Here is a 5,284-nt window from a genome sequence, read left to right as displayed (position 1 = left end):
AAGAAGATTTTTGAAATAGATAGGGGCTATTATAGTGTTACCAAGTGGTCACACACAAAGAAAAGATGTCTAAGAGATGCCCAGCTGTAAGTGACACATCTACAGTGCAATCTGTAAACCTAAAGCTCCTAGAACCTAGCAGAGCAAGAGGAAGAGAGAATAATAATACATCCCTCAACTCTCAACAGTGAAACTTCCTCATACAACAGAGCATAATACACAGAGAAGGCCATAATTGGCTAAGTTTAAGAAAAAAGACTTTGGGGAACTATCCTGGATAGGACTCCTATATTAAAACCGACACACCCATGGCTCAGGTACCATTGTGGAAGATGGGGTAGTAAGATTTTAAGAGCCACTGGAAACTTATTCATAGGAGCTTTAATAAATGCCAACAGCATGCACAAGACCCATGCTGGCTCAATAAGACAAAAACCCAGCATAGAATAAGGAAATTCGGCAGCATGACCCAAAGAACTAGACAAAGAACTATTAACAAATGATTACTATGGGGTGAGGGAGAGTAGATCTTTAAGGAAGTGACTCTCAATAGGCTGAATAGAATCCAGTGGATGAACTTGCATGGAGGGACATCTGGACAGAAATGCTTGACTGGATAAGACTTAAAATACATGAAAGAATACCAGAAGTCTGATGGGGGACCTCCGGGGGTGGGGGAGGTTTAAGACAGGGGAAGTGGTCAGAATTTCATTAAGATATATTGTATGACATCCACAAAATTGAACATAAATATAAAAAGAATTAAGAAAATAACAAAATAAGTAAATAAGAAACCTAGACATTGAAGAAAGCTATAAATTTAGGATCCAAACATACTAACATGCCTTTGCTTAGTTTATATCACACAGGATCATAGTACATGTATCTCAGATGGAAAATTAATGAGGAATAAAATTATGTTTTAAATGCTAACATCCTTAACTGTAGATCTAGCTAAAATCTGAATCAATCTGATCCATTGTTAGACTTTATAAGATTACATTTTCATAATCTCACTTTAGAGCAAAAGCTCCAGATCAAATATCACACACAATGAATAGGAACAAACAAGAAAGAAGTAGAAAAAAATTACAGGTGAATTTAAAATAAAAACGTTGATTTCTTCACAGTGACAAGGAGTAAAACATGTACTTTTTACCATTTCCCCAAACATTTAATCATAATACCAAATAGTCTATGACATTTTCATGGAATATGATTGCCATTATGAGAAAATGGAATAATCAACATTAGCACCACTGATATGATCTAAAGTTTTCTAAATATAAGCACAAACCAGCACAGGAAGAAACAATTTCAGATGTTGCAGAGATTGTTACACTACTCAAGTGTTCTACAAAAACAGAAGACTAAAAAGTACCAAATAATGTTTATATTTGATATAAACAAAAATGAATGAATGTACAAAGTACAGAGATAGAGTATAAAGATGGTCTGTGAATAAAATGAATACATTAAACTGTGTTATTCCTTCCAGTCATTACTGTTTAAATACAATACTGCTCATAAGAATGGCTGAAAAGAAAATCTGAGCAATTGGGTATAAATCTCATAGCTTTCAACTTTTGTTTTATTTAGTACTTGGAGTGCATTATCTAAGACAATTTAAGAAAAAAATAAATCAAGAGTCAACAAATGGATACATACATCATCACTGCTGTGAGGTTAAGGGAAAAACGAGAGAAATAAACTACAAGCTCAATCTACTCTCAAGAAATAACAGTTATAAGGGAAGATCAATCCACAAATTCTTGCTGCATTCTACACAGTCTAGTGTGAATAAATATTTAGTATAATGAGCTAAGATAGCATATCTCTTTCAATTCTACATTTACAAGAATTTCTCAGGGATTCTAGCAACGATTTCCATGTCTTTCAATGTGCATGTTAACAAGGCTGGTGCAAGTACCCTAATATATCCCTCAAATGGAACCCTCTCACATGAGTCCTTCCTCTCTAATATATAAAAACAACAGCCCATCCTCAGATATTGGGCATTAGTAAATGTCTTTGTTCACTGGTCACAATAGAATCATTTTCAGAATGGCAGGTCATAAATTCATGGAGATTACTTACCATCACAAAAAAAAATCTTCTGGAACATAGAATGGAGGCAAGTTTTTGCTATATGGGAGATATGAATTTAAAAAATAATCTTGACTATCATAAGCAGAAAAAGAATTTAAGGATCCCTTTTAGAATGCATTATAAGAAGCAGAGAATTAAAGACTTGCAAAGTCTACATGTATAACATTCCTAGAAGAAAATGTGACATGAAAATTACCTTGTATGCATGTACCGGAGAATCAGCCATTTCTCTGTCTGGCTCTTCACTGAGTTACTTTCTCAGGAACAATGACCAGAAGTAACTCTTCACCTTTTGTAGTGAAGGTGTTAGGAATACAGATATAAATGAATACTAAATGTTGTTAAGGTACAATGTCAACCCACATACCATGGGACAAACGACTGAATAATATGAGAGGTATTGTCAAGTTCCCGAAAGCGCAATGATCAGGGAAAGTATATTAACACTGTAACACTGAGCGAGAGACACAGAGGAATGCCACATAGTGATGGTCGAATCAGGAGTCTTTCATTAGCTGGTGGTCAGAGTGGAGTCTAAAACCTAAAAGAACACTGGTCCCCAAACGGAGGCATAGTGGTGCAGAGTGGTGAGATCAAAGAGTCAGTGTTTAGTACAATCTTCATTAAGTGAACAGTGAAGGCTGAAGCAGGAGGTGGCTGGGTCTTCCTACAAGTTGACCTTCACAGCAGGGGGCTCTAACAAGTTTGGACAACGGATGGTCCAGGTGTCATCACAAGCTTCCAGAGGTGAAGCCTCCTATGGAGCCTATGGTTACCCATATATGCCCAGTGGGGCTTATGTCTTTCTCCCACCAGTGACCAATATGTTGTACTCCGTCCTCCTGGCTACCCCTATCCACTGCCCTCACCTGAATTCTATCCAGCACCCCCATGATAAATGAAGCTATGGGATATATGCAGACCCCTCTGCCACCTTACCATGGAGCCTCCAGTCAGCAGCCACAATGTCCCCTACACTCCTGCAGCTGAGGAGAAGGCCACAGAAGCAGCTGCCAGAGCCTATTACAACCCAGTCAACCTACACAATGTCTACGTAGCTGGCCTCTGACTAGAGGATGTCCATCTTGTCACCTTACATGACCTGGCCTAGTTATTTTCCACTTTCCCCCACCAGGCAGGGATTGAGAGTTCCTAGAATTGATGACATGTTAGGCCAAGATAAACTACTGCCTAATTTTGCTTCCATCCATACTTGATTGTTCAGAATGTTAGAAAACAATTTTTTGGTCTGTTTAAGATGAAAAACAACTATGAATGGGCCAAGATAAACTACTGCCTAATTTTGCTTCCATCCATACTTGATTGCTCAGAATGTTGGAAAACAATTTATTTGGTCTGTTTAAGATGAAAAACAACTATGAATATTAACTGACTTGTGCAAATATGTACTTGAGTTTAAACCATAATGATTTGTCCCTTGTATTCCTACTTTTGCAAGCCATCCAATTGTGTATCTGAAACCAGTTATGCCTCTAGTGAGGGCCTCTGGGGAGGTGGGGGGAACTCGTCATAAATTATATCTGGTTCTGCAGGAACCTGTCAGGGATGATAACCTCCTCACACACCCTCCTTATGCACAGCCCTCAAGAGAGTGAAGAACCAGAGAAAGCCTTTCATTCCCCACACTTGTGTGGGAACCTCTTACCAAGGGAAGGCCCCATTGGCCTCCCTGCCAGCCCCAATCCCTCTCTTTAGGGAGGCGGTAGTTCCTACATCCTTGGGCCAGGCTAAATAATCTATGCTAGTCTACACCACTTTCTCTACTACTGATTTGTATAACTGGAAGACCCAGAATCCCCTTTTCTCCAACCCCCCCCAGGACATTATAGATCTCCTCTTTGAGCTCAAGTCTGGTTTCTGGATTGGTGCCTTGGTGCTAGGTGGGAAGCCAGACACAGCCTAATCTCCCTAGTTGGCATTCAGAGGAGTCATCCCCGAGACCGATCTGTTTGGGGTCTTGATGACCCCAACACCTAGGCTTTGTTTTTGTGTCTAGGTCTTTTTGTTGTTGGGTCTGCTTCTTTGTTATTCATCACTATGGGCCATTCTCAGTCTTCTGTATACTCTACCCGCCTTGAACGCATGCTAACTAATTTCTCAGATTTCAGGAAAAGGGCTAGAGTTATGGGTTTCAGGCCTTTAGCCCGGAGACTCTGCATGCTGTGTGAATTGGATTGGTTGACGTTTCCAACCATAGGCTGTCCTTCTGAGGGCTCATTTGACATAAACCTTGCTTATGCTGTTCACAGGTTCTCTGCTGAATATCATCCAGATCAGATTCCTTATATTTCTACATGGGTAGGCCTCTTGGAAACTCCCCTGCATGGCTCCATAAATGTAAAGGGGCAGAGAAGAAGGTTGGGTCTCCCCTGGAAGGAGGCCTGAAACCAGTTATGCCTGTAGCGAGGGCCTCTGGGGAGGTGGGGGGAACTCATAAATTATATCTGGTTCTGCAGGAACCTGTCAGGGATGATAACCTCCTCACACACCCTCCTTATGCACAGCCCTCAAGAGAGTGAAGAACCAGAGAAAGCCTTGATTAGTCCTCTCCACACTTGTGTGGGAACCTCTTACCAAGGGAAGGCCCCATTGGCCTCCATGCCAGCCCCAAACCCTCCCTTTAGGGAGGCAGTAGTTCCTACATCCTTGGGCCAGGTTAAATAATCTATGCTAGTCTACACCCCTTTCTCTCCTACTGATTTGTATAACTGGAAGACCCAGAATCCCCTTTTCTCCAAAAACCCCCCAGGACATTATAGATCTCCTCAGTTCCATCTTTACCACTCACCTATACACCTGGGAGGACTACCATCAACTTCTACAGATTCTGTTTATTTCTGAGGAGTGTGCCAGGGTCCTCAGAGAAGCAGCCCTCTCTCTCCTTGGACAAGATGGACTGACCACTACAGAATGGGAGGATATTGAGGAAGCATTCCTGACCACCCTCCTAGAATGGGACCCTAATACCTCACATGGTAAGGAGAACCAAGGAAGCGAGGAGTCCCCAACTGCCATTTTAGAAAGACTGTATAATGCTTATCGCCTCTATACACCTTTTGACCCAGAGGTACCAGAGAACTGAAAGACCATTAACATGGCTTTCATGTCACAGTCAGCCCTGGATATTAGGAGAAAGCTCCAAAAGCTAGAAGGG

General features: G+C 41.0%; 1 pseudogene; it reads left to right on the top strand.

The window, feature by feature from the left end:
* The first annotated feature begins 2,460 nt into the window (after positions 1-2,460).
* LOC103746393 lies at positions 2,461-3,178 on the top strand (annotated as a pseudogene).
* The last annotated feature ends 2,106 nt before the right edge of the window (positions 3,179-5,284 follow it).

Source organism: Nannospalax galili, unplaced genomic scaffold (assembly GCF_000622305.1).
Source record: "Nannospalax galili isolate Female #2095 unplaced genomic scaffold, S.galili_v1.0 scaffold1864, whole genome shotgun sequence".
NCBI classification, from domain to species: domain Eukaryota; kingdom Metazoa; phylum Chordata; class Mammalia; order Rodentia; family Spalacidae; genus Nannospalax; species Nannospalax galili.
The sequence above is the reverse complement of the archived record's forward strand: the minus strand, read 5'-3'. Positions and strand labels throughout refer to the sequence as shown.